The sequence below is a fragment of the Ascaphus truei genome, chromosome 2, assembly GCF_040206685.1.
Source record: "Ascaphus truei isolate aAscTru1 chromosome 2, aAscTru1.hap1, whole genome shotgun sequence".
Taxonomy (NCBI): domain Eukaryota; kingdom Metazoa; phylum Chordata; class Amphibia; order Anura; family Ascaphidae; genus Ascaphus; species Ascaphus truei.
In genome coordinates, this window is record NC_134484.1 from 476265279 (window position 1) to 476286970 (window position 21692).

Here is a 21692-nt window from a genome sequence, read left to right on the forward strand (position 1 = left end):
ATATAACCTTCCTGCTGCAGTGAGACAGTCTCACAGCCCGGGCTGGGGGTGTTACTCCCTCATATTACAGTTACAGATATAACCTTCCTGCTGCAGTGACAGTCTCACAGCCCGGGCTGGGGGTGTTACTCCCTCATATTACAGACACAGATATAACCTTCCTGCTGCAGTGATACGGTCTCACAGCCCGGGCTGGGGGTGTTACTCCCTCATATTACAGTCACAGATATAACCTTCCTGCTGCAGTGAGACAGTCTCACAGCCCGGGCTGGGGGTGTTACTCCCTCATATTACAGTCACAGATATAACCTTCCTGCTTCAGTGAGACAGTCTCACAGCCCGGGCTGGGGGTGTTACTCCCTCATATTACAGTCACAGACCCAGAATTGCACCACTTTTGCACTGATACTCAGACCTCCCTGTCTCCTGAGGCTACAGATACAGCAGTGATAACACAAAGATACACACTGCTTCAGTGATACCACATCCCCCTGCTCACACTTACACAGCACAGAGTGTGCTAGGAAGAGCTGTCCTACTCCCAGCCAAGTAACCTGATCCTGAGCACAGACTGTCCCACATCCTGAGGAGGGGATCCAGGTCACTCCCACAGGGAAGGACTGAGAGATCACAGGGGCTCCCCCCACCCTCCATAGGAAGTACACACACAGTGAGGGGGGGATAAAGTGCACATCTCAGGCACTGAGGTGGGGACACACTGAGGAATAGGCTCTGAAGCCTCTAAGTCCCTTTTCCTGTGTCCCCCTCACATTGCCCACCCCCTGCTGCACAGAGATCTTCAGCCTGTGTTATTGGGTAAGTGCTTTCCTCCTCCTCCCTTCCCCTCCCTTGTGTGACCTGTGCACATTATCCCAGTGCTGCTCTGAGCTTCCTTACACACAGGAGCCTGAGAGGCTGAGCCTCTGATAGTGAGGGGGAGCCTCTGGCACTGGGGGGGTTACTCCTCCTGTATCACAGGGACTGGGAGATAATGGGGGTTATTTTACATTGGGAATTAACATTAGGAATCAGTGAGGGTAAGATTGGGAAAGTTATTAAATAGAGTTAGAAAGTAATTAGATTGAGGGAGTATTGGTTGGAGTTTAACTCCTTCATTACCACAGGGGCCAGCATCATGTGTGTATTATGGGCTATAGCTTCTCGGTGTGAGGCTGACCCGTTTGCCCGGGGACAGTCCTGGTCTGACAGTATGTTCTGATGTCCCAAATATCTGCTGCATTCTCTCATGTCCTAGTTTTAAATCATGTGTCTGAGAGAGGAGAGGGGGGGGGGGACGTCTGTGCAGAGCTGGAGATTTAGGCTGTGCTAATTATTAGGGCGACGGCAATGCGACCACGTGACGTCTGCTGTCGTGTCACAATAGCGATTCATGGTGGAACAGGAAACTACCGGCGATCGTGACCGTTCCATCGCTCTGCACCCACTATGGGCACCTGCGACGGACTGCATGTTCTTGCTACAGCGCTGTGTCGCAGTCACCATAGCCAGTACTATAAGTGCAGCCTTAGGCTGGGACCATGGTAACGCAGACCGTGCGGACGCGAGCAAACAGACTGCCTTAAGGCAGTGTTCGCGGCGTGTAGGCGAAGTAGGCGGAGGCGCGCATTGCGCAAGAAATCAGTTCAAACGGATTGCTTGGCGCGACAGGCCGGTCACGTGAGCGGTTTGCCCAATGAGGGCGAACCAGCTCCGTGACGTTACTGGCCCGCCCCTAGACACGCCCACGGATGGCGCGCATACCATGGCCGAAAAACGCACCCGCTTCAAGCCTGGCCTTAGAAGTGAGACACCGAGCTCCCTTCCTTCCCCCAATCTGCAGTGCAGAACTACAGCTGAGGGAGAGCAGGGTGACCCCAGGCATAGAGGTGGGTGCTGTGTCTGGGTCTCTGTATGCGCCGCCATATAGAACCCCAAGCAACGTAGCTCGCACCGTATCCTGCACTATGGACAAAGCCGTAGAAGTGAGACAGAGCCCTCGTCCCTCCCCCAATCTGCAGTTCAGAGCTCCAGCTGAGGGAGAGCAGGGTGACCCCAGGCATAGAGGTGGGTGCTGTGTCTGGGTCTCTGTGTATGCGCCGCCATATATAGGGTGACCAGATTTTAAAAATGAAAAACCGGGACACAATTTTTTTTTTTTTTACATTAACAGTTTATTTATTGTATTACACTTATACTTTACTACCATTAGTCCTAGTTACGTGTGTGTGTGTGTGTGTGTGGTGTGTGTGTGTCGGATGGCCTCACTAATCGAACAAAAAAAAAGCCAGATGTGAATGACTTCTGTACCCCTTAACCATTGTCAGGATGCCCCCTCTTCACAATTTCTAAAGCAGCAATCCCGCCCGGAATCTTACCTGATCCGCAGTCCCTCAAGGTACTATACTGGAGGGGAGGTGTTCCCTACCTGTCTTCCGATGTCTCCCACGTGAAACTTGAGTCAGATCTGGAAGAAAGTAGGGTAGGTTACTTCGGTGTAGGTATACGGCAGTTAAGATTAGAGAGAGAGAGAGAGAGAGGGGGAGAGATAGAGGGGGATAGAGAGAGAGGGGGATAGAGAGAGAGGGGAAGAGAGAGAGGGGGAGAGAGAGGGGGAGAGAGAGAGAGGGGGAGAGAGAGAGAGGGGGAGAGAGAGAGAGGGGGAGAGAGAGAGAGGGGGAGAGTGACAGGGGGAGAGAGACAGGGGGAGAGAGACAGGGAGCCAGGGTGAGAGAGACAGGGGGAGAGAGAGACAGGGGGAGAGAGAGACAGGGGGATAGAGACAGGGGAAGACCGGGAGGGTGAGAGGGTGGTTGACTGACACGTGGGTGGGCCCCCTGACTCACCGGGCCCGAGACGCCAACCCCGACAGACCCCCGTTGCCAGCCCTGTCCCTCATTCTCTCTCTACTCCCCCCCCCATTTTTTCTCACCCTCCCCCCATTCTCTCTCCCTTGTCTCCCCACCCCCATTCTCTCCCCCCCATTCTCTCCCTCTCCCCCCCATTCTCTCTCTGACCTGCACACAGCCACTGATCTACAGACACTCACAGACAGACCAATACACACACTGAGCACACACACAAACACAGACACACACACACACTCAGACAGACACACACACACACTCAGACAGACACACACACTCAGACAGACACACACACACACACACACACTCAGACACACACACACACAGACAGACAGACAGACACACACACACACTCAGACAGACACACACTCAGACAGACACACACTCAGACAGACACACACACACACTCACTGACACAGACACACACACTCACAGACACTCACTGACACAGACACACACACTCACTGACACAGACACACACACAGATACACACACAGATACAGATACACACACAAACACACACACACAAAGTGGAGCAAGAGATGCAGCGCCGGATGTAAGTGACTGGGGGAGGGAGGGGGGGAGGAAGGCCGGCGATCCGACCAGCCAGCAGTGCATCACCACTACCCGCCCCGCGCTCATCTCCCACACCAAGGGGACGAGGGAAGGGAGCACCAGGACAGGAGGCAACCCCCTCCCCCCCTGGCGGCCGCACCCCCGTACCTACTATCACCCCGGGCGGGCAGCCACGGGGACCCGGGGCAGAAGGGGGGACACTGCGTAGCCACCAGTAGAGGAGCGGGAAGAGTCTGTGTTACGCACTCACTAGCAGCAGGCACAGGAAGTGCCGCAAGCGGCTGGGATGCGGGCTCGGGGGGAGGAAGGGGGGGGCCAGGTGGGGGGGAAAGCAGGGAAGAGCCAAAGCCCCGCCCCATGCATCCTCCACCAATCCCCAGCGGTCCGACGTATTCAAGTAAGAAACCCAACCCCCTGGCATCTGAAAGTACTCACCAGTCGGGCTGCCGCATCCTCGGGTCCTCGGGTTCTCCTCCTCACTGCCTCCGCTGCCGGGGCGGGGCTTAATGCCGGGACGCAGGGGATTGGCCAAGGTAGGAAAATGCCGGGGGGGCGGGACTTTGTACAATGCCGGGCCGCATCCTCCAATCAGCAAGATCCAGTTTCTACACAAGCCCAACCCCTGGCATTAAAAAAAAAAATACTTACCAACCGGGCTGCTGCAGTCTCCTCCTCCGCCCCGCCGCAGACTCGCGCACCGGAGCTTACTAGCGCACCGCAGGCGACAATAAAAAAAAAAACAGGAACACATTGAGGAAAAAACGGGACATTTCCGGGACACACAGGAAACCAGGTCAGCTCTCGAAAAACCGGGACTGTCCCGGCAAAAGGGGGACGGGTGGTCACCCTAGCCATATAGAAACCCAAGCATGTGGTAGCCTCACGTCTGTAGCATACACACGAGGAACAATAATAAACACTTGTTTTAAGGGCTTTTTATAAACCTAATATCTATCATATTGGAACAAATCTGCCCTTTAAAGCATAGTTATAAATTCTCAATAAATAGTTACATCTTTCTAATAGAACTTTACTAAGGATACTTCCCACAGTTATTATTTACCAGTAACAGTCTCTATATGAGCCTGTTTTGTGCCTCTTTCCTATAGTACACCATAGAGTGAGTATTACACGGATATCTCCTCTATTCAGCAGGGGGCCAGATTAATAAAAAAAAGTAATCTGTCAAGTGCCACATGTATAAACATGGAATCTATATTGCACACACGAAGGCTCTCATCTCCTTCCCCCATCCTCCCTCTCCCCAATATAAACACAGGTACCACATGCATGCTCCACGTACGCACACGCACACGCACACACACACCAGCAGTTACTACCAACGTCACCCCCCCAATACAATTTCTACCACCGCCACCCCCTTAATACAATTTCTACTACCGGCGCCACCCCAATACAATTTCTACCACCGCCACCCCCCAATACAATTTCTACTACTGCCACCCCCCAATACAATTTCTACCACCGCCACCCCCCCAATACAATTTCTACTACTGCCACCGCCCCAATACAATTTCTACTACTGCCACCCCCCAATACAATTTCTACCACCGCCACCCCCCCAATACAATTTCTACTACAGCCACCCCCAATACAATTTCTACCACCGCCACCCCCCAATACAATTTCTACTACTGCCACCCCCCAATACAATTTCTACTACTGCCACCCCCCAATACAATTTCTACTACTGCCACCCCCCCAATACAATTTCTACTACTGCCACCACCCAATACAATTTCTACCATCGCCACCCCCCCAATACAATTTCTACCACCGCCACCCCCCCAATACAATTTCTACCACCGCCACCCCCCAATACAATTTCTACCACCGCCACCCCCCAATACAATTTCTACCACCGCCACCCCAATACAATTTCTACCACCGCCACCCCCCAATACAATTTCTACTACTGCCACCCCAATACAATTTCTACTATCGCCACCCCCCCAATACAATTTCTACTACTGCCACCCCCAATACAATTTCTATCACCGCCAACCCCCAATACAATTACTACCACCGCCACCCCCCAATACAATTAATACCACCGCCACCCCCAATTCAATTAATACCACCGCCACCCCCAATACAATTTATACCACCGCAACCACCCCCCAATACAATTTATACCACTGCCACCCCAATTTCTACCACCGCCACCACCCCCCAATACAATTTCTACCACCACCACCACCCTCCAATACAATTTCTACCACCGCCACCACCCCCCAATACAATTTCTACCACCACCACCCCAATTTCTACCACGGCCTCCAGTACAATTTCGACCACTACCCCATTCCATTTCTACCATCCTCCCCCCCACATACAATTTCCGCCACCACCCCAATACAATTTCTGACACCACCCCCAATACAATTCCCCCCACCACCCCCAATACAATTCCCCCCACCCCCCCATACAATTTCCCCCACCACCACCCCCAATACCATTTTCCCCTCACCACCACCCCCAATAAAATTTCCCCCCACCACCACCCCAATACAATTTCCCCCACCACCACCCCAATACAATTTCCCCCACCACCACCCCCAATACAATTTCCCCCCAATACAATTTCCACCACCACCACCACCAATACAATTTCCCCCCACCACCACCCCCAATACAATTTCCCCCACCACCACCCCCAATACAATTTCCCCCCAATACAATTTCCCCCACCACCACCCCCAATACAATTTCCCCCACCACCACCCCCAATACAATTTCCCCCCAATACCATTTTCCCCCCACCACCACCCCCAATACAATTTCCCCCCACCACCACCCCAATACAATTTCCCCCCCACCACCACCCCAATACAATTTCCCCCCCACCACCACTCCCAATACAATTTCCCCCACCACCACCCCCAATACAATTTCCCCCACCACCACCCCCAATACAATTTCCCCCACCACCACCCCCAATACAATTTCCCCCCAATACAATTTCCACCACCACCACCACCAATACAATTACCCCCACTATAATACAATTACCACTTATCTCTGGTTGATGCCGCCGCCGGGTCCCAGCTCTCCCCAGCTGCTGCCTGCTTCTTCCCACGTCCTCTCTCTCCCGTCGGTTCACCCCGGAAGCTGGGCCTGACTTTCGCTACCCCCAGCTTCCGGCGAGCACCTGCGGGGGAGAGGTTGGTGTGGGAAGAGGAGGCAGCAGCTTGGGTAAGTCGGGAGCCAGGGCCCGGCAGCGGCAACCTTCTGCGTCCAGCTACCAGCGCTGGCCGGCCCGGGCCCCCCACAGCCTCCGGGCCCAGGACACTTGACCCGGCTCACACGCACACAGAGGAGCCGGGAGGTCTAGGAAGGAGCGGCTGTGGAGGGCTCTGCAGTGCCATCTGCTGTCCAGAAGCTGTAGTGTTCTCCTCCCGGCCCAAACAAGGACATTGAGAACGTTCCCGCGGGCCTTAATTTGGACATACTGTAGCTGCTCGTTCCTGTAACACACATACATACACGTCACTGCTATAGTCCTATAATGTCGAATGAAGAGTATTGTGCAGTATTACCTCAGACTGAAGTGTGCGACACATTTAAATACACTTAGAAATTAAATACAATTAGTTATATTTAGAGTGAGTAAATAATTAACGCGATTAACCTCTTCTATACCATAAGGAGCCAACACACTAGGATGAGGGCCTCTGTGATTGAGAATGAAACACCTGATTTTATCGTTTTTTCACTATATTTAAACACTAATAAGCTTATAAAAAAAACTTTTCAATGTTATTTCTTCGCTTCCTAATGTGAAATGCAATATCACTCCCCACAAACCCCTCTCACTGTAGGATTAACATTCTGTAGCAGTGCTGAGACCCCCGTGTGTGTGTGTGTGCCATTGTGTGTGTGTTCCTTTGTCACACTGTGTGCTCCCTGCTGCGGGTATATACAGTAATTACAGAACAGGTGCTGGTGACCAGATGCAGGTCTCTGGAAGGGAATGTCAGGAATCCTACAGATATAATGTGTATACGGCCCAGATTATGGTGCCGGTGTCGCGTCGTGCATGCGCGCACCGGGCAAGCACTCTGCTTTATTATCTTATGGGACCTACCCCCGTGCCTACAGGCGGACAGGCGCATTGACGCGACTGCGATTTGAAAATACAACAAATGTATTTTCAGGCGGATTTCGCCTGACGTCAGTGCACGTGAGCTGGTTCAGCCAATAAGGGCGAACCAGCTTCGTGACGTGTCTGCCACGCGTCTACGATCTCCTGCAGCCAAGTTCACAAATCGCTTGGGCTGCAGGAGTGCGCCGCGCAGGGATAATAATCCCCGCCTAATGCATCAACTCCTGATAGGGTGGGGGAGGCGCACAGAAAGAAGATCACAGCAAATAGTGAGAGAACATGACTAGCCCGGAAGGTACAGGACAGAGGGGGTATAAGCAAAATATGGAGAATATTATGTATTTTAATCAATCTGGTGCTTCAGAGTTTAATGTGTGGTTACCATTTGTTTTAAAAAATACAATATATTGGGTTTATGACAGGCCAAGACCCTTCCTGTGTCTGTCTAGACCAGTGATTCCCTTGTTTGGAGGAACCCTTGAAGTATTTAGTAAAATTTCGGGGGGAACCCATATCTATATGACACATATTAGGTTCGAAAGGGGTAAATCACAAAATAGACGTGTAAAGCAGTAGGGTTAATAAATAATAATGAACTCATACTTTTGAATAAATCACCTTCCTCCACCTCAATCTCACATCAACCCCCCCCCCTCCTGCATCTCACATCACCCCCCCTTGCATCTCACATCACCCTCTGCCACCCTGGATCTCACATCATCTCGCCTCCCAAGACTGCACACACGCGCTCGCAGCCGGGTCACACTGCTAGAGAGCGCTCCTACCCTGCAGTCCTGAGAGCGGGCTCTGGGGGCGGGAAGGGACGAGGAGGGGGGATGAGGGGGAGAGCCAGGAAAGCTGGTGCGGGCCGCACAGTGAGTGAGTGCGGGCGGCCCATGGCCCGTAATCCGGAGACGGAGCCCCAGAGACTGCTCCACGAAACCCCAGAGACTGCTCCACGGAACCCCAGGGTTGGGAATCACTGGTCTAGACCTTCAGAGGGCTTAATTGGTGGCAGGGCCTGAGGCATATTTCCCAGTGCTACAATTATGACCAGACCACACCCCACGTTAGCAGTGTTGTGAGCCTCATTTCACACTTCGCGAGCCCCCTCCCCCCCCATTTCACACCTCACGAGCCCCCTCTTTCCCTCCCTCTTCCCATGTATTTCTCTCCCCTCCGTCTCACCTCTCACTCTCGCCCCCCCCCCTTCATCCATTGTCCCACTCTCACTCAATCCCTGTCCCCACCCCACCTCACATGTATTTCTCTTCCCTGCGTCTCACTCTTAGGCTGAGTTTATACTCGGCGCGATAGTGCTCGCGAGCGCGTCAAACACAAATGTCATAATCCCTAACGTCAGCGTCACGTGAACGGTCCAGTAAATGGGGGCGAACCAGCTTTGTGCCGCGTCCGCTATGCCTCCCCACTCTCCTGCAGCCAAGTTCACAGATCGCTGGGGCTGCAGGCGAGCGCGAGGCTATGCGGTCCGTCACGCCTGCGCCTGCGACTATAATCGTTGCCTTACTACCTCTTTTCCTCACTCACCCCCTCTCTCTTCTCACTCTTCCCCCCTCTGTCAATTACCCCACTCTCACTCATTCCCTCCCCCCTCACATAATATATACTGTACCACAAAAAAACACCCCCAATGCAAAAAACTTCCCACCCCAAATAAATATAAACAAAAATTCCCACCCCCCCCAAAATATATACAACCTCTCCCACCCCCCCAAAATATATTCAAACCCCCCACCTCCTCAATACATATAAAAGCCCCCAATACATATGTAAGGAAGTGCATATATATTAAAGGTTCCGCGCTGTCAATTACATAGGCAGCGCCATATTGTCCCTGTTTGCCAGCGAAGTTACTGCGTACCAGTTGGGCTGCGCATGCGCGAGGGAAGCGCGCGAAGGGTAATCATAAGTAGAGACTTGGAGGGGGTTTGAACTATGAACTCTGCACTGTGAGAAGGTCAGCTGAGGCTGAGGACCAATGGGATGCGAGACTGTGTATGCAGGAACCGGATGCGTGTGGGCGGAGGGTCAGAGCAGCGAGGGAGGTGAAGGAGGAGGTTGGCGGAACCTCGTGTGCTAGAGCGGAGGGTCAGTGACCCGTCTGCTTAGGTAGGATATGCCCACAGCCCCAGGAGTCTTTCCCCTGCCATCGTAGGGTGCTGTATTTGTAAGGACGCCCATAGTCGTCAGGGACGTTTCCCTTTAGTGAGGTTTATCTGCGGAATTGCGGAGCTGCGGCCGCCATCTTGGATTTCCCATCTGACGGTGCTGTAGAAGGGAGAGACGGCGCAAGGCTGGATTAACACCAGGACCCCAGTGGAGAGTCAAGGTCATCGTAGTGACCGGAAGGTATCCTTATCTACAAGTGCACCTACACCGGTCACCAGGCGCTGATCCCGCCTCCCACTAACTAATTGGGTTTCCTGAGAGAGTGCCTTTGGTACCATACTTTACTGGTTATGAGACATACTCCTAAGGAGAGTGGCAGAGCCAACTATGTACAGGACAGTATCCCTACTAAGGTGTGGCCGAGCCACGTTGTGTGTGTGTATGTAATTGTTATATGATAAGTCTGCAGGTCATTTGTTATCGATGTGTGATATAAAAAGGTTGCTGTTGCATACTACTGTTGTTAGGTTCTTGCTCAGGGTATAATCTCTAAAATGGGGATCCTGGGTAAGTGGAGGCGCTGCACCACAAGTGATAAAGGTATACCCCCAGGCTCCCAATAAGCGGAGGCTCAGAGCTCCTGAAGCCACAGGTTTATGCACCGTAGTCCCTTAGTTCAGGCATTCACAAAAAGGGCTACATTTGGAGGCGCTGCTGAGATCTTAGACCTGGGGTGCCCCCCACATTTTTTTTTGTCTCTATTGTGCAACCAACCCACATCATGTCGGTGCCCTCGGCGCTCGAGGTGCGCAAGTGGGCCCAACGGCACGGGATTCCCTTGAACCGTGTCTTCGCGCTGGGCCATGTCCCCGCCACGATCTCGCTAGGCACAGTGACCGAGCAGGTCCGCAAGCTTCCCCTCCTGGACAATGCCCAAGTACAAGACCACTTCTATGACCGCGACCAGACCTGGCGCCGGGTCTTGTACGCCACTGAACAGGACATATGCCCCGAGGCCTTGCCCCGTGTACTGTTGCTGGCTGAGGCCCCGGGGGTGCGCTGCCCCCTAGTCCAGGCGGACACCCCTGCGCCCCTGGCCACCTCTACCCCTAGGAGAGAGTATGCTCCCCCCGCAGGTGCCGCGACGGGAGGCCCCGACCACTCCCCTGACCGAGGCCTACACCCTCGTTGGCCAGCCACCCTGAGCCTAGGCTCCTCGTCCACCCCGTCCGGCCTGCGGGCTGGCCTCAACCGCCTTAGCGTATCAAGATTGGACGCTTACCCTGCAGTCGGGGACAGCTTACCAGGAGACACCTCTCTTCCCGCCATAGCCGCCGCTATCCACAACACCACCCAGTCGCTCCAGTACAGGAAGTTAAAAGCCTTCTCCGGCGAGAAACCCACGCCTCAAGGGGAAGTAGGGATAGAGGACTGGTTGGATCATACCGAACAGGTACTGCCTGAATGGACCTGCACGGACGCGATCCGCAGACAACGCATAGTTGAGTGCTTACGGCCCCCCGCGTCCCACATGGTGCACTACTACCGAGATGACAATCCGGAAGCTGACGCGGCCGATCTTATCTACTGCCTGACCAAGGCATATGGAGCCCCGGTGGACACGTACACGTTGATGTCCAAATTTCATGCGTTAGCCCAGAAAGAAGGAGAAATGGTGTCCGATTTTCTCAGACGATTGCACCTGGACCTCTGGAATCTGGTGAGGAAAGGCGTATTACCAAGGATAGAAGCTAACGGACTACGCACCACTCAGCTGTTGCGGGGCCTCTTACCCCTACACCCCGTGTCGGTGCGGGTCAGTAGCTGTCTAACGCCCGGACAAGCGTTGTCGTTTCACGACTTAATGGACCGGGTTCAAGCGCATGAGACGGTGCTGCTGGGGCGTGACCTAGCCACCGGGAAGAAGCCCCAGCTCGGAGGTAAGGAGGCCAAGAAAGTGGAACCCAAAACCGATGCGCCCGAATCTGGGGACCCTGACCCCGAGGATGCCCCTACCCCCGTGACACCCAGACCTCGTCCCCCGACCGGGAGGAGCCCCCCCACCCGGAGAAACGAGGCTTACCTCAGCCAAATACAGTGTTACGCCTGTGGAAAGATGGGACACTTGCGGGCCCACTGCCCCACCTCACGGAGAACGTCGCCCCGACCGGCGCATTCAATGCCGTGCCAACCCCTGAAGGATGATCAGGCATTACCGCCTCCTCAGGGCTCCCGAATTGGCCCCGCCTCCATTATTCGCGTAGTTATCGAAGGCATCTACGCCGCTGCATTGTTGGACACGGGATCCCAAGTAACGATCGTATACCGGCCCTTCTACGACCAACACCTACATCAACTACCATTGCTATCGGCGGATGCCCTGCGGCTACGGGGATTGAGTCATGAAGATTACCCCATAGACGGAGTAATAAAGGTGCAGCTAGATATTCTCCAGCTGAATACGGGTAAACATCACCCCATGGAAGTGGAGGCCTTAGTGTGCCCCGAACCTCAGGACCACCCCAGCGCCCCAATCATCTTGGGGACCAACGCTGACATAGTACGCACGGTGTTTCGCCAGTTCTTGCAAGAAGCGGGAGAAGCCCCACTGCTGGCCTTAGCGGCCTGCCCCGCCCTCCAAGAGGTCTGCGGTAGAATTGCGACTGAGGAAGAGCATGGCGTCCTCTACAGCCAAGAATGGGGACTGACCCAGATTCCCCCGGGGGAAGGACGCATGATGGTCGCCGCTTGCCATTACCCCCGTCGACGGTCGGAGGATCAGCTCTTCACCGTGGAGAGTGTGGCCCAGGACGAACAACGTTTGGGCTACAAAGTACTAACCTCGGTCAAGGAATGGCCCGGGAAGATCCCGAAGCGCACCTGGGTGTACGTGCAGAATATATCCCCGTACCCGATGACTATTGACCGGCGGCAGACGCTAGGAAGGATATACCCTGTAACTTCCGAGGAGAAGGTCTCGACGGGACTAGCTAGGAGCTCGCCTACTACCATAGAGCCTGCATTGGAATTTGACTTTGGCGACTCGCCCCTCCCGGATGAGTGGAGGAAGAGGTTGCAGAATGAGCTACACGACCGAAGGGGTGTGTTCTCCACTGGTGATATGGATGTGGGGTGCAGTCGCAGTGCCCACCATACCATCCGAATGAGCGACGCTACCCCCTTCCGGGAGCGCTCCCGCCGGCTTGCCCCCAGGGATGTTGACGAAGTGAGGGGCTTAATCGACGAGATGGAAACGGCTGGCATCGTGCAGGAATCTCGGAGCCCTTACGCCTCACCCATTGTGGTAGTCCGCAAGAAGAACGGGACGGTCCGTCTATGTGTGGATTACAGAACGCTGAATAACCGTACTATTCCCGACCAGTATACACTGCCCCGAATCGAAGACCTCCTGAATGCGTTGACCGGGAGTAAATGGTTCAGTGTGCTCGACCTCAGGTCCGGGTATTATCAAGTGCCCATGGGCCAGGAAGACCAAGAAAAAACGGCCTTCATCTGTCCATTAGGGTTTTACCAGTTTACCCGCATGCCTCAAGGGATCTGCGGTGCCCCGGCCACGTTCCAGAGACTAATGGAAAAAACCCTCGGAGACCTTAACCCGCGAGAGTGCTTAGTGTACCTGGACGACATTATCGTGTTCGGGCGGACTCTAGAGGAGCATTCCGAGAGACTGATGAAGGTGCTGGATAGGCTTGAGGGGGAGGGCCTAAAACTGTCGTTAGACAAGTGCAAATTCTGTCGGTCCTCTGTAACGTATGTGGGCCACATCGTATCAGCGGATGGGGTGTCCACCGACCCAGGGAAGATCGAGGCGGTGGTGAACTGGCCCAGGCCTCAAAATGTTCAAGAACTGCGGTCTTTCTTGGGGTTTTGTGGCTATTATCGGCGGTTCGTGGAGGGGTATTCCAGCAAGGCCAAGAGACTGAATGACCTTCTCAAGGTGTATCCGGGAGAAACCGGGAGAAAGGGGAGCTCGGCGCAGACACCCTTTGGGAAGACATGGACTCCAGAATGTGAACAGGCCTTCAAACACTTAAAGACCAGCCTCACTCAGGCCCCCGTCTTGGCCTACGCGGATCCTGAGCGAGACTATGTCCTACACGTCGATGCTAGCCTCAGCGGGCTAGGAGCGGTTTTGCATCAGAAGTATGAGACCGGGCTACGTCCAGTGGCCTACGCGAGCCGAAGTTTAACCCCTAGCGAGCAGAATTACCCGGTCCATAAGTTGGAATTTTTGGCGCTAAAATGGGCGGTGGTGGACAAGCTGCACGATTATCTATATGGAGTACCGTTCGAAGTACGCACGGACAACAATCCCATGACCTATATCAATACGTCTGCCAAATTGGACGCCACCGGACACCGTTGGTTAGCTGCTCTAGCCAATTACCGGTTCAACCTTAAATACAAACCCGGACCCACCAACATAGGTGCCGACGCTCTGTCTCGTCGACCTGGCCTGCAATCCACCCCTGATGAGGAAGTCTGGGAGGAGATACCGGGCCCCGGGATTCGTGCTCTCTGTTCAGTAGCGGCGATAGTCGATGACCACGTAGCATTTTCGGAATTACGGGTGGTTGACTCGTTGGGATGTCATTCGCAGGCTGTTCCTCGGGCCTATCAAGGTCGAGACGGGATGAATATCAATGAAGATAATATCATAGCGTGGAAGGATCTAGTGCATTATCAGACACAAGACCCCATAGTGGAGCTAGCCCGTCAAGCTGTACAGCAAGGTAATCCGTCTATACTGAAGCGGGCCCCCAAAGACTTGGTGAAACTCCTGTTAAATGAGTTTGGGAAGTTTGAAATGGACAATTGTTTGTTATATCGGGTGATCTCCTATCATAACCATCCCGATCGGCGTCAGTTGTTTTTACCGGAACGTTTGAGAACCCTAGTCCTCCGGGCCCTTCACGATGACCATGGTCACCTGGGCATTGACAAGACCTTTGGACTACTGCAGGATAGGTTCTATTGGCCGAGAATGAGGGAGTCAGTGGAGCAACATTGTCGGAAGTGTAATCGTTGTTTACAAAGGAAGACACTGCCTACCAGGGCGGCTCCTATGGCACACTTGAAAAGTTCGGGTCCCATGGATTTGGTGTGTATGGATTTTCTCTGTATCGAACCCGACAGTCGGGGAGTTAGTAATGTTCTTGTGATCACTGACCACTACACTAGGTACGCCCAAGCGTTCCCTACGAAAGACCAGAAGGCCGTAACGGTAGCCCGAGTACTATGGGAAAAATATTTCATTCACTATGGGTTACCAAATCGTCTTCACTCCGATCAGGGCCGGGACTTTGAAAGTACACTGATACGGGAGTTGCTCATCCTACTGAACATTGCCAAGTCACGTACTACCCCGTACCACCCCGAAGGGGATGCCTTGCCCGAACGGTTCAATCGCACCTTGTTGGATATGTTGGGCACATTGACGAGCCCGCAAAAGACGGAGTGGAGTAAACACGTCGAAGCATTGGTACATGCGTATAATTGTACCCGACATGAGTCCACTGGGTATACCCCGTATTTCTTGATGTTCGGAAGAGAAGCCCGGTTACCGGTGGATGTGCGCCTACGGATATCTACCGATGGGGTATCCAATAGGACGCATTTCCGATACGTTCAGCGACTAAAGGACAGTTTACAGTTGGCCTACAAATTGGCTGAGCGGACGACCGCACAATTGAATGCGGGGAATAAAAGGCGTTATGACCACAAAGTACGTTACAAGGAAATTCACCCCGGAGATGCGGTCCTTTTACGCAACTTAGGTGTTCCTGGGAAGCATAAATTGGCAGACCGGTGGCGGGAGGGTGTGTATGAGGTGGAGTCACAGATGCCGGGTCTTCCTGTGTACCGGATCAAGGATTCTGAAGGCCGCGTAAAAGTGTGGCATAGGAATCATCTGCTTCTTATACCTCAAGTAGGGACGGATGAATTGGAAGCCCCGGCCACTGCCCTAGATGGAGCAGTTGAATACACAGAGGATGGCTCAGAGACTGTAAAAATCGCCACCTCTGAGGATACAATGGAGGGAACCTCTCAAAGGGGCCTTCCGGCCGTGGAGGCATCTCCCGAAGGAGCCACGGGTAAAGAGCCTCTTGGCCCGAACATTGATCATTTGACTCCAGCGAGTCAGCCTCTAGACCCACAAAGTCCATGTTTTACACCCCAAAGAGACTGTGCTAATGCTGAACACCCCTCAAGGGTAGAGATGGAAATACCAGTTGAGACTGAGCCCTCTGCAGAGGAAGCGGAGGAGGATCAACCCCGCCGAAGTCAAAGAAACAGTCAACCTCCCATGCGAATGGCATATGATCAGTTTGGGGCACCCCATTATGAGGCTCAGCAGTGGGCTCGGCATAGGATGCAAGCTATGATGGTACTGTTTAATGAGATGTGTAACCTAATCTAGGAAGGAGAGGGTTGTGTACATAGTTAAATATATATGTGCTTAGGTAGTCCAGCGGGGACGCTGGATTCTGGAGGGGGGAGAATGTAAGGAAGTGCATATATATTAAAGGTTCCGCGCTGTCAATTACATAGGCAGCGCCATATTGTCCCTGTTTGCCAGCGAAGTTACTGCGTACCAGTTGGGCTGCGCATGCGCGAGGGAAGCGAGCGAAGGGTAATCATAAGTAGAGACTTGGAGGGGGTTTGAACTATGAACTCTGCACTGTGAGAAGGTCAGCTGAGGCTGAGGACCAATGGGATGCGAGACTGTGTATGCAGGAACCGGATGCGTGTGGGCGGAGGGTCAGAGCAGCGAGGGAGGTGAAGGAGGAGGTTGGCGGAACCTCGTGTGCTAGAGCGGAGGGTCAGTGACCCGTCTGCTTAGGTAGGATATGCCCACAGCCCCAGGAGTCTTTCCCCTGCCATCGTAGGGTGCTGTATTTGTAAGGACGCCCATAGTCGTCAGGGACGTTTCCCTTTAGTGAGGTTTATCTGCGGAATTGCGGAGCTGCGGCCGCCATCTTGGATTTCCCATCTGACGGTGCTGTAGAAGGGAGAGACGGCGCAAGGCTGGATTAACACCAGGACCCCAGTGGAGAGTCAAGGTCATCGTAGTGACCGGAAGGTATCCTTATCTACAAGTGCACCTACACCGGTCACCAGGCGCTGATCCCGCCTCCCACTAACTAATTGGGTTTCCTGAGAGAGTGCCTTTGGTACCATACTTTACTGGTTATGAGACATACTCCTAAGGAGAGTGGCAGAGCCAACTATGTACAGGACAGTATCCCTACTAAGGTGTGGCCGAGCCACGTTGTGTGTGTGTATGTAATTGTTATATGATAAGTCTGCAGGTCATTTGTTATCGATGTGTGATATAAAAAGGTTGCTGTTGCATACTACTGTTGTTAGGTTCTTGCTCAGGGTATAATCTCTAAAATGGGGATCCTGGGTAAGTGGAGGCGCTGCACCACAAGTGATAAAGGTATACCCCCAGGCTCCCAATAAGCGGAGGCTCAGAGCTCCTGAAGCCACAGGTTTATGCACCATAGTCCCTTAGTTCAGGCGTTCACAAAAAGGGCTACACATATTAAAAAAAAACCAATACATATAAAAATACTCCCACCCAAATACATATAAAAAATAGACTTACTTTGGGGATGGTCAGGCTGGGCCCGGTGGCTGCAGGAGGGCCGGTGAGTGCGGGGGGCGGTGATTGCAGGGAGGACAGACAGAGCAGTTGCTGCTGGGCACCGGCTCTCCCCACTTGCAGGCCTCTCTCTCTCTCTCTCTCTCTCTGTCTGTCTGTCCCACACCAGGCCCTCTGACTTCAACGCGCGCCGGAAGCTGGGCCAAGCCTACTTCCGGCGCGCCGAAGTCAGAGCCCGGCGTGGGACAGAGAGAGGAAGAGGCCTGCAGGTGGGAGAGCTGGGGCCCAGCAGCAACTGCTTTGTCCGGCCACCAGGCCCGGGACACTTGCCCCGGCTGTCCCCCCATGTCGGCGGCCCTGATTGGTGGGTTATCATTTATCTTGAGCTAAGGGCAGTTTTGATAGAGATGAGGTTAAAATAAGGCTCTCGACACCTTTTTATAAAACAGGACCCTTTTAAAGTTATTTTCAAAGGCATTCTCAGGAGGGCTCCGTAAGGTTCAGGGGCCGTGGCTAAGAAAGTACTACACCAAAGAGTGCATTTAGTAAAGAGTGGAGTGGGGGGATGGGGGTAGAGGACACGGTTTGAGGGGGGGGGGTAGAGGACACGGCTTGCAGAGGGGGAGGGGGTAGAGGACACGGTGTAATGGTGCTCACCACAAACAGGACTTAGACCGCGAGGCTGAGGTGGGGATACAGATAACCGCCGACCTACAACCGCAAGACCCGGTCCGGATTGCAGAGTCGGGGTCGTGTACCGGGTCAGGGTAGGAGAATGTGGGTAGGTCGAAGTACTTGCCGTAGTCAGGGGTTGGAAAGGGAAGAGTGGTTGAGATTCGTGATCGAGGAGAAAGATGGATTCCAGTAGCGAGCCGAGGTCCAGGAATACGAGAAGAGAGAGGTCCGGGCACGAGCTGGGGTCACAACGAAGAGAGCAAGACAGGCAACTGCGCAGCACAGCACAGCAGCGAGCAGCTTGTAGCAAGCACGGTATATAAACAGTAGTTTATGCTCAGCAATGTAGCAGAGAGCTGACTGGGTATTTAAAGGGCAGGCAGCCAATGAGAGGAAATCACACAGCTGCAGAGTAAGGAATGTGGAGCAGCCCACAGCTGCAAAGTAAAGAGCACTCAGACATACAGTGTCCACTGATTGGCAGAGGCGGGTGCACAGCAGATGAGGAATAATTGAGAATTAACCCCGTGTTTGCTTGTGTCTGCATGGCGTCTGCGCGTAGCCAGCGTGCACCGTAGGTTGCCTGTGTTGTCACGGGGGCGGAGCCTGGGGACGGTTCCTGCTGTGTTTCCATTCCTGGCAGCGTGGCGACTGCGCACGGCGACCGCATCGTCCGGAATGCTGTCCCCCGCGGTAGCATCACGGGAACGAGGACCCAAAATCTCCCTATCAGGGATCCGCTTGGTAGTAGCGCGGCATGTGCGCACATTGCAGCGCGTGATGCGTCCAGGGGCGAGGCCTAGCCCCGATCCTGACAGTACCACCCCTTCAGGGGTGACCTCCGGGCGACCTCGAGATGGCCTAGAAGGGTATTTGAGGTGAAAGGCAAATGAGCCTTGAGGCGTGTACCTGTTCTTGGGAGGTCCACTCTCGTTCCTCAGGGCCAAAATCCTTCAAATGTATCAGGTATTGGAGTTTCCCCCTTGAGGTTCTGGAATAGAGAATAGCCTGGACCTCAAACTCTTGTTGGCCCTCCACTAGGGTAGGTTGAGGGGGTACGTCCAGGGTATAAAGAGTGGGGGTCTTGAATGAAGGGTTTCAAGAGGGACACGTGGAATACCGACGGAATTTTCATGGAAGCTGGTAGTTTGTCAATAGGCGACTGGGTTTCTGTGATGACAAAATGGTCCATTGAACCTTGTGAAAAGCGTAAATAAAAAACACAGTCTGAGGTTATTTTGAAAAAGAATAACACGTGAATTTATTCAAGTCAAGTGCACAACGGAGACAGCTTCAAAACAAAAGCTCTCTAAACAATAACACGGTATGCCATATATTTATACCCTAAATCCTAAAGCTCCACCCCTTTATGGGGGGGTTTGCACGTCACTAAACATTACCTCATTTTGTAATACATAACAATACTAAAGCTGATGTCATTTTGTAATACATAATAATATTGTATAACTGCCTGTCAGCTAGAAACCATTCTGGGGTTAAATGGGATGTGCCTATCCTACCACTTGGTATTAGTGTGAGAACTAGTTTCACTGCGAGAATCTAAGTTTATCTCATGGGTTCTCATAACTTTTAGCCTGTTTACACTTTTAATTTGAAGCTGATTGGATGAGGGAGAGTCAATAAATTTAGCTAGGAGCGAAAAAATTCCCTTCTCTGCTTCACTCATTTGTTTATACAGAAATGAAACACAGAAATTAGACTCACAAAGACAAGACAAGATGGCGGATTGAAATATTCACACAAAATGGCTTCATCCTAAATGCTGTTATGTTGTTATGCCAGACCCCCTAATGTCTCAACTTTGTCAGTCCTTCCTCTGATTCTTTAAAACATTGTTTTTGAGAATTATTGGTATGATTTTAGTCCAGAAACACGTTGGGAGGCACAAGGGTGCTGCATCATCTCATAATGCTGCTTGAGGGTATAGGACAGTGCACGAGGGTGCCTGCCAAATGTAGTCATAGTCTCGTAGTATGGCGTTATAGCCAAATTCTTTTCCAGAGTTAGAACATTGTACTTGGCATCTTCTTTCTTCAAGGGACTGCTGTAGATTGGTTCAGCAAACAATGGCATCATGTCTGCAGTGGGGGTTGCATATTTGTGGATCATGCCTTTGACAAACGTAACACAAACGTAGAAGACAACGAGTATCACAATCACACACATTACTGCATTCAAAAATTTAGCTCCTAGGGATCCTACCAATCTAGTCAGCCCCAAAGGGTCCCAGTCTGTGTCACCTTCCTTCCTAAGTCTTTCTTGAATTTCTCCTATTTTATCTAACTCATGTTGTACCTTGCCACTCTGATCTTGGATGAAAACACAACATTGTTCTTTAATTAGGGCACATACACCTCCTTTTGATGCTAAAATGTAATCTAAAGCCATTCTGTTTTGTAAGGCCATAAGCCTGATCTGAACCTGTTCTTAGTTTAATGATGAAATTAAAAACTGCAAAATTAAGGCCACATCCTTCCTGTAAATTGTTATCTGACTGAACATACATTTTTACACAGGTTTCATTGTTTGGTGGAGACACTTGACCCATAAATTGATTCTTGTTCCTAGTGTGTGATACACCCTTTAAAGAGGTTCCCTTAAATTGGAAAAATACAGAAATTATACACACAATACTAAAATTGTATGTTTGTGATGGTGCTCAAAAAGTGCTGGGACTGTATTGAAGGAAGGGAGAGTTATCTGGGTAATAACAGTTTTACTTTTAGTACTGTGCCTTTAAATGGGCATAAGGTACCTTGAAGGTTGGAGTGGGTTGCCCATAGACAGCCCCCTCTTTCCTCATTAGGTAGCCCCAGGTATAGTACTCACTGTTTTTAATATTCCTTCCTTCCCAGTCTCCCTTCCAAAGCGTGCAGCTGTATTGAGTGTGAATCCAAAGCCAGGGTGTGCAGCGCACAGCAGTAGAGAGGAGCAGGTCTAGCAGTAAAAGTCCTTTATTTAACAATTCATGATGTGGGACAACAGCAAACCTTCAACGCGTTTCGTTCAAGGGAACCTTATTTTATGCAATCAACCTTTCTTTGGGTATGCAGTTGCTAGATAAAGGATATGGCATCTATCTCTATCATCATATATTTTTAGCTATTACTGAGAATTGAAGGGGTTTGGTATCTGTGGAAGCGAAATGCATGATCCTCACCCCTGCACGCATTGTATACATCATTCACTCTGAATATCAGAACAGACAATGTCTGCGATGGTCAACATGGCTGACTTATGATCCTTTCCTTGTGGCTGACACACCCCCTGGGTGACCCCCTCCTCTCGTTGGAGGTGCAACACACTTCTGGATCAAAGTTTTGCTGCATATGACACATACATAGAGAGTGATGAGTACTGCCAAAACACATACAAGAGCTTTCACAAGCCACGCTTCCAGGAAACCAATCCTCCCATCAAGGCTCAATTGTACATACACCTTAAATTTCAAACTTAACACACTCTAAAGAATAAAAATATTGAGTCTCTGAAAAATGAAATGTTCTGATAGAAATCAGAAATATTGAGTCTCTGAAAAAATAGAATGTTTTGAGTCTTTGAAAAAATTAAATGTTCCTGATAAGATCAGGCCTCTGCCTGGTATCTTATTTTCCTCGTTGGTTAACGGTCAAAGTTTATGTCTCGTCAAAACGTTAACTTGATGCGGCTG

At 51.9% G+C, this 21692-nt stretch overlaps 2 protein-coding genes across 3 annotated transcripts in view; both read left to right on the forward strand.

Annotated features, from left to right (window-relative positions):
• The first annotated feature begins 678 nt into the window (after window positions 1-678).
• Window positions 679-21692, forward strand: part of LOC142488002 (uncharacterized) — a 376604-nt gene continuing 355590 nt past the window's right edge. For both annotated transcript variants that reach the window (XM_075588304.1, XM_075588305.1), the window contains exon 1: window positions 679-816. The gene's annotated coding sequence lies outside the window, so the exon portion shown is untranslated. The remainder of the gene's footprint in view (window positions 817-21692) is intronic.
• The window catches only part of LOC142488004 (uncharacterized), an 84625-nt gene continuing 63642 nt past the window's right edge, over window positions 710-21692 (forward strand). The window contains exon 1 of the mRNA XM_075588308.1: window positions 710-816. The gene's annotated coding sequence lies outside the window, so the exon portion shown is untranslated. The remainder of the gene's footprint in view (window positions 817-21692) is intronic.